The following is a 13,797-nucleotide window of genomic DNA, read 5'->3' as shown; positions in this document are numbered from 1 at the left end:
CAAAAACTCTGGAGGTATACGTTTACAACTTGTATACAGCATTAACTTTCAAAAAACTTTTATTAGCAGTTGAATAAAATTCCTAACTGATAACAGCCCAGTTTTAAATAACGTTAAGTGAGGGAATTAGAGGATATGAATTCAAAGTCACTTCTACCTTTTACACTTTATGATTTTATTTGATTAAGCATCTCAAAGTTAAGGAGAGATGAACGAATCAACTTCGCAAGCATTTACTGTTTGGTCCAACACTGTAAAATTTGATTAAGTAAAACCCAGACTTGTTGGAATTCATCACACAATGCCATTCACCCTCACACCTTGTAACACAAATATGTGAGAGTAGTTTGATCAGATAAAATCAATGTGGTCTGAATAATGAAATTTAATTTCCACTTAAAATTGTGTGCTTGTTTATATACGGTTACACTTACCATGGTTCTATTTATGTAGTTATTCTAAGACTGTTCTGCAAATAAGACCTTTGTATAGTTCCAAGTTCATATGATTAGTTTGCAAAGGTTGATTTTTGTTTCCTCCATCGTACAGAGAAGGAGACGGGGCTTTGGAGACATTAAGGCTCACTTCAGGAATCATAGTAACGTGATCCAGCTCTCTTCCCTGTATGCCACATTGGTTTATTTTCATTTTTATTATTATTCAGAATATTCATGAACTTTTACAATAGTTATTTTGCTAATCAGATAAATACAAAACTTCCAAGTAGATTCATTTGAAAATTGTTGTAAAGAGGCTAGTTACTGAAATTTAGACAAAAAGAAGGTTCAAAAGAACTTTATTTTTAACAAGACAAACCCTAGCCACATTTCCTAGGGCAGTATTCCTGAAAGTTGTTTCATTCAGTTCACTGTACGATCTTGCTGTACAATGAAATGAATGAAACAACTTTGGGAAAACATTTTCTCTGTCCGCCCTTCCACCCTCAATAGCTTCATATATAATGCCATGTGTACAATCTTGTTGAAATATAAGAAATAGATGATATATTTTCCAACACTTCCCTGTCAACCTTTTGATGTTAGAATTTGATGATTCACAGTCTATTCTCTGGAATATTTGTAAAATGACATGCAAGACACAGAAACTCTAAGTCTAAGTCTTAGGGAGTCGCAGAGCATCTCCCTGAACAAGCCAATAGCAGAATCTCATGCATAAATTTTAATCCCGTTGAATCAATGTTATAATTATTAGGCTTAGTCACTAATGGCATATTCACTAGTGTTCGTTTTGACGTCAGATAAAACACCTTAAAACAAAAACACATCAATAACCCACAAAAGAGAACGCTGCTTAAAGAAGGCCGAATGCTAGATGCGATTCTTTAAAATTGGAGTTAAGTCAGCATCTCGACTAAGTAAGATTGGTAGCAACGGAATCTAACTGTGGTTTTATATTTGCAGGTAGTATATGGATGATCATGATGGTTGCTTGTGAATGTTTGTGGTGGTCTCCTCCTTCTGGAAACACAGCTAGATTGCCTCCTGACTTCTTTGTGGTTATGTGTGGCATGTGACCTGTTGAGTTGTAACAGAATACGGCATGCATTACCATGGGCTGAGGGATTTATGCTGATACAAAAGCATCCAGAATTCTCTTTTCCCTCAGCCACTATCACCACTGTCTTCAGCCTGGATACTGAAGAAAAGTCAATACTTTTGCCAGAGCAAGGCCCCAGCCAACCTGAAATAGGTATATAGCCCAAGGACTGATAGATATTTTTTGTAAATTTTGCTTTTAAAAACACTGATCTAGAGACTGGGAAGGGTTTGGGAAAGTAGGGATAGGAAGAGATTTGTAAAAGAATACAGCGTTACAGCTAGATGTGAGGAATAACTTGTAGTATTCTATATCGCTACAGGATGACTGTAGTTAACAATAATATATATTTCAGATAGTTGGAGGGACCATATGGAATACTCTCAACACACACACACACACAAAGGTTAATGTTTGAAATGATATATATGCTAATTGCCCTGATCTAATTACTGCATATTATAAATATCAAAACATCATTATATACCTCACACACAGGTACAATTGTTACATATTAACTAAAAAATTAAATGGAAAAAACACTGAAACTGTGGGACCGTTCGTTAACATAGAATTCCTAACCCATCCCGACTGATAAAATAAAAATTGGTACTTGAAATAACAGATGCAGGCATATGCTTTATCTTGTTCCTTTCATCTTTATCTGATGGAAAGTGGAGTAGGCTACACCATTTTCACATAAGAAGCATTTTCTTTTATGGAAGGTAGCTGCTAGGTTCCAATTAGAAATTGGAGGAAATGAAGATAAGTTTTGTATTGTCAGCTATGAAATTAAGCATGAGTCGAAAAGCCAACAGAAAAGGTGAATAAAGGTTGCAGATTTTTTAGATTTGGTGATAATTATGATTTCTAAATTTTTAAAATGTGTGTGTTGAATCATTTCCATGAGTAACTGCCATATTGAATTCTGACACGTATACCTCTATTCCCTCTCAAGGTAGAGGAGGGCTGTTTCCTCTTTGTTCAGGGAGACATTTTCACTCACCAATCGTACAAACTATGTCCACCCTTCACTCAGGACATTTTAAGAAAACATGTAGTCATTAAACTCTTCAGTTTGCCAGCGGATCTTTGTTTCCTAACAATGAAAATGATAAATTATCTGACTTGTCCAGTCACACTCACTCAAAAATCACTAAAAAACATATAGGTTTCTATTTTCTACATTAGATATTACTACTTCCATATTGGTTTATGTGTGAGTTGAAAGGTAAGACAAAAAATAAAAAATAAAAACACCCTCATTCACTTTCTCTTGTGTCCTTGGTTAGAGACAGGCATGTGAGCTTTTCTATTTCTTTAAAGGCACTTATAAAACTGGCTTCATAAAATGCTTCCAGATAATACAGGTAAAATTCTCATTTGCAAACAATGCATGAATTATATGAATCAAGATGGAGATCAAAATATACTTGAAACCACTGACTAGTTGTTTTGAAAGTTGTCTGGATATATAATAACAAAAATACTCAACAAAACTTCTACCTGTTTTTATTTGTGAAGTATCAAGTGTTAGATATAAAAATAAGCTGAAAAACACCTGGAATTCAACTGGCTGTCACATATATATGCTCAAGGAGGATAAAAACTAACAAGTTTTTTAAATTTCTGGATCTTTTTTTTTTTTTTTCTTTTTTCTTTTTTCTGGCAGCCTCTTGATCTGTCACAGAGGCTGGAGTACAGTGGGATGATCTCAGCTCACTGCAACCTCCATCTCCCAGGTTCAAGCATTTCTCCTGCCTCAGCCTCCTCAGTAGCTGGGATTACTGGCACGCACCACCGCACCCAGCTATTTTTGTATTTTTAGTAGAGACAGGGTTTCACCATGTTGGCCAGGCTGATCTCCAACTCCTGACCTCACATGATCTGCCTGCCTTGGCTTCCTGAAGTGTTGGGATTACAGGTGTGAGCCACCATGCGTGGACCTGAGTAGTTTGTTTTGAGTGATGTGTTAATAAATGAAAGAATGAGACAGTTTTTATTGGAAGCAAATGATTTTGCAAAAGAGCTTAGTGATCCACATTAAGCATATCCTACTTACACACAAGAACCCTGAGAAGTTAAGTTCAGTAGTTTCCAAGTGAACCCAGCCGAATCTGCATTTCCTGTAAATCATGGTGAGTGCTGTATGGGAACTCTGATTTACACTGAATTCTTTTTGCTTTTAATCACTGGCCCAGTGATTTCAAAACATTTTCAGTAATATTTTCTCACCAAAGATCATGATGATCTTAGCCTTAGATCTTAAATGAGTTAAGAGCAAAACAACAGAATTCAATTAAATAGCCACGTATATTTCTAATTGACTACATTCTTTAAAATCCAGTTTTGCAAACATACACTTTATCTGTGGAATCTGACAAATCATGTCAAAGACATACCTGATTGGAGATACTGAAAGTGCCAGGATATTTCTAGCGCACATAAAATAGTACGATATTGTTGGAAATACCTGATGTATGTAGTTTTGTGGCCCTTAGTAAAACCGGAAATAAAGCTATAAAGAATGACAAGCATAAATTATAACCCAGTCAACTAATGAGAAAAAGAAAACATGAGAAATGAATACATATATTGGGGTAAATCTCTTATTACCAAAATTGATTTTTCCATGCATCTTAGATTTTGTTTTGATTATATAAATTAAATGAGTCAGAAAATAAATTTAAATCTACCCACAGAAATTCATAATAAAATGTATAGGGGATTACTTCTGCTATGACATTTCAATTCACTCATCAGAAGATATCTGATTACTCATGACTGCTTATATTACATTAGCCTCTTCACTCATGACAAAAAAACTGTATTAGACCTAATCCATTATGGGTTTTCTGTTCTTTTCTTTTTTCTTTTTCACTTAAAGCTCATCACTAGTATCCACACTGAATTCTATATTAAATAGTAATTCTATATTTAAATAAACATTGTATTGGTAAACCTTGGTCTTATAGGGTTGTTCTAGATTATTTTTCATCTATTAGAATATTGGATAACTGTTGTGAAAAAGAGAGCTTGAGTCTTAAGAGACACAAGACAATGAAACTTTTCCCAATACCGTTTAATTTTGAGGCATCTCAATTGGGAAGAAAAGGACAATTTTTCTGAAAGAAACAATCACTCTCTCTGGAAATTAATATCTTTCCTTCTTTCTAGGACCAGATTTGAACTGAACTTCAAGACAAATAGACACAAGATAAATCTTTTCTTATATATCCTCAACTGCAGGAATTTTATACTCCACACAAAATTAGACCTATTGCCTTGCTTTCTTATCTGCTTTAGGGTTCTCAAGACATAGGAATTCATTTACCCTGAAAGGGTCTTCAAAACATCTTTCTCAATTTAATTTCCCATAGGTTCTCAATTGGTTGTAACATTCAGTTTGGAGGAGTAGAGATTTACTTTCATCCAAAACTTGTTAAAGATACCATCAGGCTACAAATAGGGACTAAATTTTATTAATGTTAGATTTAGCTTTCTAAAGACAATTTTGCAATAAATGGGTTCTAAATTTGAGTATATATGTACATACAATTCGATATGTCATCCATTAAAATAAAGGGGAAATTTTCCTCTCTCAGTCACTGGAATCCTAGGAGAGAACCTAACTGTGAATGAAGAATATCTGCATGGCCATGTCAGACAGTACATAGAAAACAAACTTGAAGTTTTCAAACTTTTTTAATGGAAAAAAGAGCTACTGTCTACCACTTGCTTTCCATTTTCAGTTACTATGAATCACAGGTAGGAAGATTTTGCATTAAGGAATGAAGAAAATCACTTTTGGCATTAATTTCTTTTAAGCCTTACTGTTGCTGTTTTACAAGTACCACTGTTCTAAAACTCAGCCATCTCCCTATGGACGCTTCAACAGTATCACAGATACAAATGTGGTTCTTGCTGATGTAAATGTTTGATTCTTCTTGGATTGTCCAGAGAAACATTTCAGCTAGGTCAATGCCTCTAAAGAACAGAAAGATGATGTTTTGCCTTTTGCAGACAGGGCGGTTGCCAGCACTCATCTGGGAAGAGTGCTAAAAACACTGGACCAGAGATAAATTTGAGAGCCAAGCCCTTAGGAGTAGTGTTGCCAGATAACGACATTTAATACAAGTATTTTTATTTATAAACTTAGCAATCCTAATTATGAGCCTTTCATTATCACTCAGTGGCTTCTTCCAGGAGAATCTGAATGAAGAAATATGTCCATAAGCATGAAGGCACATAATGGTAATCAATAGACAGAGGCTCTTTTCAGTCCTTCCAGATCAAAACACCAGAATCTAGAAAGAACCAACTACAAAAGAAGAATACTTCCCATTTTTTCTTGTAATTACTATCACATTCTGCATTTTCCCTAAATCCTCTAAATCTGCTTTTGAGATGGGTAATTAATCACAGAAACTTTTTGCTGTGAATTACGTATGTACGTATTTATATATTGTGAGCATATAAAACTGAGGCTTAATAACAACCGACGTTATTAGAATATACGTGAAAGTAAAGGGAAAATAAATGTTGTTTTCTGAGATTTTAAACCAGTCGGTCTCAATCCTAGCTATAAATTGAAATTACCTGGGATTGAAACAAAACAAAATAAACAAAAACAATAAATAGCCGAATCTCAGCCCCATAATATGGGTACCTATGCCCATCATCAGTAGAGTCAAATTAGAATCCAATGTTCATTTAACCTCTTAACTTATGCTGGAGAAAATATTGGACTAAGAGTTTTGGGTCAAGAGTTAATCTTGGTCAAGTCTTAATCTCGACCTTGGATTACATCCCAGATCAGCCATTTTCTATATGTATATCGATACAGTCAGTTACTTAACTTCTCTAAGTATGACTTAGAATCTGAGAGAAATACAGTTCTCTAAGTATGAGCTAGATTCCAAGATAAATACAATTCTCTAAGAATGAGTTAGAATCTGAGAGAAATACAGTATGTCCAAGTAACCTAAAATTCTATGCATAAATATAGTCATTTTAGGTATTGAAAAGCTATAAAATTCCCTGGTCCCACTCGTTTCACTGAAATTGACAAATGGTGATTATCTTTAGTATATATTATAGCTTCATAAAGTTATGAAACCACAAGAATAGTCAGAAATGGTACTATTTAAATTTTTCAATATATTTTGTAGTATTTATGTCCACTATCTAGCATCCATGCGCCTCTGCTTCTCCTCCCACGGCCTCTTCTGTCAGTATATTTGGATATATCCAGCGTCACCGACACAACTTTGAGAGTCCTAGGCTGCTTTGGAAGTCTAGGTTCTTCCTCCTACCGGGACTAATGCCTAGTCTCCCCTGCACTCCTGACTATGCCTTGGGTTTATCTCTTATTAAGTTTTTATTCATGTATCACTGGAAAACTGATAAAGATATCATGAGTCAGAATGCTAAGAAGGCCAGGGAATTTAGATGAGATCTTTCTGCCTACATAGAACATGACTAAATATCTGGCTTAGACTTGTCTCACATGAAAAGAATGAATGTCACATTTTCCAAAATCTTAGAATGAATGTTCTAATATGCCTTTTGTGTTTGCAATCCCTTAGCCAAGACGGTAAACTCTACATTAAAATAGCTAGCTTAATTTCTAGAGAATATTTTCTAATGTATAATTTTCTAATATTAAATAAAATATAATATTAGTGTCAGGTTGCATGGTTCCAACAAAATAAATAATTCTTTTTGGTCACAGACAACTCACCGCTTTGGCATCTTCTTATCTTTTTCATACCACCCATCAACGTAAATTAGCTAGGCCCGGATGCACGCATGAGTCACTTAATTTCTTACCCAATGAAGTTTCATTATCACAAGCACTAAAACAAGCCCTATTTCCCAGGCAGCTATGTTCTACATGTTAAAGGCAGCAACTGTTCTATGAAATATTTTAAGGTGACAAGGTATCTATTTTTGCATTGGGAAATAGGTGGCAAGACTGCATTATTCAATTTTTTAAGGATATCTAGAATGAAAAATGAAATTGTACATTATTAGATGCAAAGATAATGCCTTTCATACATAATGCTTTTGTTTCTGAAGGAGGCAAAATACTATTAGCATGACATCTAATTTTCAATTTAAGATTTCTAAAAAAAATGTTGAGGTGATTGAAAAGTTCTAAGATTACACATTCCTCTGACTTATTTACTAAGCTGTGAGATATCAATGAATATTTTTTATTGTAGAATCATAGTAGGAAGATAACTTTCTCCCATTTATGGACTGACATAACAAGCTTTATGTTATGTGTTATGTGTCTCCATATTTTTAGACAATGATTTTATTTCAAAACTCAATTTGGTTTCTAGAAAATCATTTACTGGTCTATTAGTGAACTTACCTCTTTAAGATAGGGTCACACAGGATTTTTAAAAATATGTGTTTAACAGAAGATAAGATTTTGCTATGGAAGGAACACTTTTGCTGCATTTTACAATTTAATGTAAGATATATTTCATCAAATTAATAACCATAACTTGTATCTTTGAGTTTATACATTTACATTGCTTTGCCCAAAAAATTGAATGCTTTAAAAAAGGTGTACATGAACTAATATTTTATTAATAGAATTGTATTTCACATGTACTAAGAGTTTTCAATTAAAAGAAACCATGTGAAAAATGTATAAAGGTACTTTTAATCCAATTAGAATAAAATGAAATTTTTAAACAAGATTATTTAAACATTCAAAACCTACATAAATATGTTATTGGTTACTGAATATATGAATACATTATTTTAATAAATGTACTATTTGGTCAAATTTCAAAACTAAAACATATTTATTATCATTCAATATTTATGTGATTTTTCTTTCTATTGTTACTTTTTATAAGAAGAGGAAAAAATAGGATTTTCTACTTATTTCCTAAATTGAAAATACTTTTGTATCTCTATAGATTTTTGTTTATATAACAATAAAGAAAGTACTTGAAATCAGTATATATTACAGAAAATCTTCAAAAGAATAAAAGGGCATACACAGACATACCTATTAATCCTTATGTAGATATTCAGGTTCACTCCTGTTAAAATGTTAGAAAGCTAATTTCATACTCCATCTGGAGAACCTTGAATAAATTTAAATTTTTAGTACTATTGTCCCATGGAAGAAGTCTGGTTATTTTTAAAAATTCAAAGATTTTTTTTGTTAGTTTTTTTTTTTTCTTTTTTTTTTTGTGACTTGCACTTTGGCAAATGACAAAATTGGTGCACCACTTGGAGGAAAAGTGCTATTCTTCAGGCCAAGAAGGCTTCCTTCCACAAGCTTTAATTTAATTTTGACAATGCCCATGCGAACATGGGTGAATTCACAGATTTTAATTTAATGCTTCAGAGTCTCAGATAAAGGGGGAACAGACAATATCTCAACACCGTAGACTGTATCCTTCTGTCCTTTTTACATCCCACCTGAGAACACCATCCCCAAATGTGTCAGCTTAGAGTGCTGATATATTGCTGTGCATGGCACATTCTGGGACCTGGATATGTAGGCAACCTTCAGTTTTATGGTCTCACACTCAGAAAAAGCAATCAGAGTGATTTGCTAGGAAATCAAGTGTAGAATGCTACCAAAAGGGCAGTTGAAATCCCTTGTTTTGCCCTCTTTTATGACTACAGAGGCAATGTTTAAAAATTCTACATTGACAATAAGGTGTTTACTTTATATTTTAACAGCCACATTAAAGATTATTTATTTTTCAAATGTTGCAAAACAAGAGTAAAAATCTCCCTAAAATAAAAGAAAAACAGTCCTCTGCTTTTATTGAGCAACTTTTCAAATACAATTGTACTTAACTCATTGAGGCCAACAAATAGAGTCCCTATTGAGCAAATAAATATTCCCAAAGGGGTCAAAGGGCTTGAAAGTAGGTTCTTTTAAATACCAGTCACAATAAAACCCAAAGAGAAATAAGTAATGCAGTATAGAGAACTGCACCTGATCATTTTTAGCATAAAATATTACACTTACAAATGCATTTATCAAAACTACAGCTTACCTATGTATGCTCTCCCTACCTGACATATCACAAACAAATTTACTCCCCTCAAAGAACAATCTTCTAAGCATAATGCAGAGACACACACATTATATCTATCACACTGTTATTCAACCAGAAAAGATCAAATTTTCTAATACAAATAAAGTGGAAATGGTTCTTCCAATTTAAGGTCCATAAAACACTTATTAAAGATAAAAGCAGCTTATTTTGCAATATTGGCCTTCGTGAGATGCAGTATGTGCCACGGAATGAAATAGGAATTTCAGTGATGGAAAATCATTCTCCTTCCCTCTTGATAGTATAATAACCTTTTAAATCATGTTTGACATTTGTAAAAGTTGAGTGAGCTGGCAGGCCTGAAAAGCCTATGCAGTAATATATGTGGCAAACCCTTTCTGGAGCAGTAATCTCATTGCTGTGTCTAACGGCTCTCACTTCATGTGGCCAACTGGGCCCCAAGAGACTTATTTGACTCTGCCTTTCTCAAGCCACTGGTTGCTAATGTCCCTTATTATGAGGAAAGCAGAGACGTGCCTTCAGGCAATGGCCACTCTGCTAGGGGTACAACCACCAGCCAACCTTCTGCTGAGCTTTTTTTGTTTTCAACTATTAAATATGCACATACGTTATACAAAAGGGGTTCTTTGTGCTTCAAAACAACAATATGACAGCGATATTTACTCTGCTCCGATTGCTAATCTGACAAGCTCCATCTGGTAAGCAGACCCTTTATCTTCTCATCACCCTAAATCTCTGAAGGAAAGTGGACACTAGCGGCATATGTCCATGGCTGGTCCTTATGCTTAATGAGGTAGAATATTTATAGGTTGAAACTTTAAGGACACCTAGGAGATGTGTTAGCTGATGTTGCGAAAGAAAGCTATCCCACTAAAGAGGGCTATATGAGCCTATTTTCTGTCACACTGCATTTCATTTGGAAACGAAGCCCAGCACTACAACTTCTTAGAAAGGTGAAGTCGAAATGTGATTTTTCTTAAAATATTTAATAATCCTAAAGTGTCACCTTCAATGTCCTCAGATAAATATCTGCTTATCCCTAGCACTTGCATTTATATATATATATATATATATACACACACACACACACACATATATACACATGTATATGTGATATATATATAATATTTCATTGTCAATTAAAGGATGAATATATTCAAGATGTACATGATGATTTTGTTTTTATGCATACTTATACACACATACTGTGTAATGATGAATACAATCAGATTAATTAACACAACCATCACCACCAATTATGTACAAAATGTGGTCAAAGTATACAAACTCAGTTATAAGATACTTCAATATTTTAGTTGCCTTATCTTTATTCTCTACTGAAATATAAGCATTGTTAATGTAACAAATATAGATTATTTCATAAGTCCACATAGTAGATGCTTTTTAATATTAGTTGTTATAATAAATGTATATATTTTCACTTTGTTATGAACACAAAATACTGTGTATTTCTTTATATTTTGCACAGGGATAACAATAAACAGTATACTGTGTATTTCTTTATATTATATTTCACACAGGAATAAATGTAATATCAAAACAAATCTACCTTAGCCCCAAACTCAAATTTATAGTCAGGTTATTTTTGGCTTCCATAGTTTACCAAAGAGCTTCATTTATCTTGTCCTTTTTCAACCATTCAACAACTCATCTTGGGAGTGTCCGCTCTGTGTGATCTGTATATAAACCATAAAATATTCCTGAAATTTAAACTTCCAAATTAATATGGTACTACATACCTACAATTTAACAGATAGTGCTTTGTAGCAATATAGAAAGAACATGGAAGGGAGGAACTGTTATAACTACATGCCCAGAAACAAATGTGTAATTTTAGAGAATTAGCAAGGTCTATCTTTGCATTTGGTAGCACATTAAGTAACATGAATTCCTTCTATGGATGGACTGATTATAATTACAGCTGACATGCACATATTAAGGAAAGAAATATTAGTGTGTTTTTCCATTCAATGCTGATAAAACATCTGAGCAGTAAAGGTAAAATATTCCCTTACTCAATTTGTATTTTATATACAACCTAAAGCCAACTTCATCCTATGGGGATTTAAAGGCATCTGAGACTTTGGTTTAGAAGAGGGAAATAAATGATGAAATTTCCTCAGCCATTTTCTGGGTCACTTTCTCAATAAAAAGGTCACAGCCAGCTGCTGTTGCTGCCTTCCAAGTCTATATTTCAGCTGTATTAATGCATTCTTCTATCTTTTCATCATTTAGAGGATATTTAATGTGTTTTCCGATAGGTACCTGAAATTACAGTTGACTTTAAAACCTCTCATAATAATTGGGTGAGTCAGAACATGCTAAAGAAGAGATCTGGAAATTTGGCATTATCTCTTAGATTCGGTGTCCATATCAGCATATCCTTTATGAATTTATAGTCCAAAAATTCCTATTAATTATATAGAAATACATACAGGTGCAATGATTGGTTTAATGATTTTATTTGCTGAGGCATTGTGGCCCACAATTGTTTAGGGGTGTATATGGGAGACAAGGAAGGTAGGCATTGGTAGACGTAATGAAGAGAAATATGGCTTTAGTCAGAAGAATAATAAACTTGTATTACAGGCTCACCACAAAGAAGGCACTGTTCTAAGTAGTTTACATCTATTAATTAATTCAATCTTTACAATCACCCTGTGAGATAGGTACTATTAATATCTTTTCTTTTAATTGTTATAACAGACTCAGGTCAGGCTTGATGTCTCACACCTGTAATCCCAGTACTTTGGGAGGCCAAGAAAAGAGGATCATTGAAGGTCAGTAGTTTGAGACCAGCCTGGGCAATATGGCTAGATGCTGCTTCTCTGAAAAAAAAAAAAAAAAAAAAAAAAAAACACTGCTCTTTACTTAGTCAAATGTGTTAATGCACACCTGTAGTTCTAGCTACCTGGGAGGCTGAGGCAGGAGGATCACTTGAGCCCAAGAGGTCAAGGCAGCAGTGGGTCATGACTGTGCCAATGTACTCCAGTCTGGGTGACAGAGCAAGGCCCTGCTTCTTAAAAAAGAAAGAAATAATTTTAAAAAGAAGAAAAAAGAAAATTGAAGCTCAGCAAGGTCAAGTAATTCCTCAGAGGACACACAGCAGTTATGTAACAAAATTGGGGAGTTTAGCTCAAGAGTCATACATTTAACCACTACATTGTGAATTTAGTAAAAGACTTATAGTTGAAGGATAGCTTCTAAAGTAAAAGAAAGGTATCATTTTAACTATGATGAGAACGAAAAGGGATTTTTCAGTTGAGCATTTATGCCAAACTTTTCAAATGAATGGTATAGGACATTTAATTTTGCTTTGTTCACACATGAATTTAGATATCCACAGCTATATGTATGATAGGAACATTTTAAATATTTGATAAGTGAATGAATTGATAATTTAATAAAGACATAGATTGCTGTATATTATTCTATCATTTTAGAGCAATGCATGCATATGTAATTTCAGAAGTGATTGGAGGCTACATTTATAAGTAGTTAGGGGACCCCACTGCGTATTGCTGCATAAATTACACTTAGCCAGTGCAATCTATTATATTATCAGCTATGGTGGGAATTGTTTTAACACCAGTCTCCTCCAGAATAATTATTCTGATCATAATACTGGTAACAATATTAGGAAATTGGACTCTAGAAATCTTATGGAAAACATGAACAAAATCATCTTGGAAATCTTCACTTGTTAAAGTCAGTAATATATATATTTTAATTAAAAAATATGTTTATTAGACCAGACACAGTGGCTCATACCTGTAATCCCAGCACTTCAGAGGGATCGAGGTGGGTGGATCACCTGAGGTCAGGAGTTCGAGACCAGCCTGGCCAATATGGTGAAACCCTATCTCTACTGAAAACACAAAAATTAGCCAAGTATAGTGGTGTGTACTTGTAATCCCAGCTACTCGGAGGCTGAGGCAAGAGAATTGCTTGAACCTGAGAGGTGGAGGTTGCAGTGGCTGAGATCACTAATTACAGATTACTCTGTCTAAAAATAAAATAAAATAAAATAAAACTCTATTATTTCAGTTTAGGTTTAAAATAAGCCCTCCTATTCTCTTATTTTAGGCAGCAGCCCCTAAATCCCTCCTGTAAAGAAATTCTAGAGACACCCTTTATCAGAAATGTTGAGACTTTA

General features: G+C 33.9%; 1 protein-coding gene across 15 annotated transcripts in view; it reads right to left on the bottom strand.

The window, feature by feature from the left end:
• ROBO2 (roundabout guidance receptor 2) overlaps window positions 1-13,797 on the bottom strand; it is a 1,318,500-nt gene that overhangs the window by 340,522 nt on the left and 964,181 nt on the right. The window lies entirely within an intron of this gene.

The sequence above is a fragment of the Sapajus apella genome, unplaced genomic scaffold (assembly GCF_009761245.1).
Source record: "Sapajus apella isolate SASKATOON/1434 unplaced genomic scaffold, GSC_monkey_1.0 scaffold8, whole genome shotgun sequence".
NCBI classification, from domain to species: domain Eukaryota; kingdom Metazoa; phylum Chordata; class Mammalia; order Primates; family Cebidae; genus Sapajus; species Sapajus apella.
This window is presented reverse-complemented; position numbering and strand designations above follow the sequence as displayed.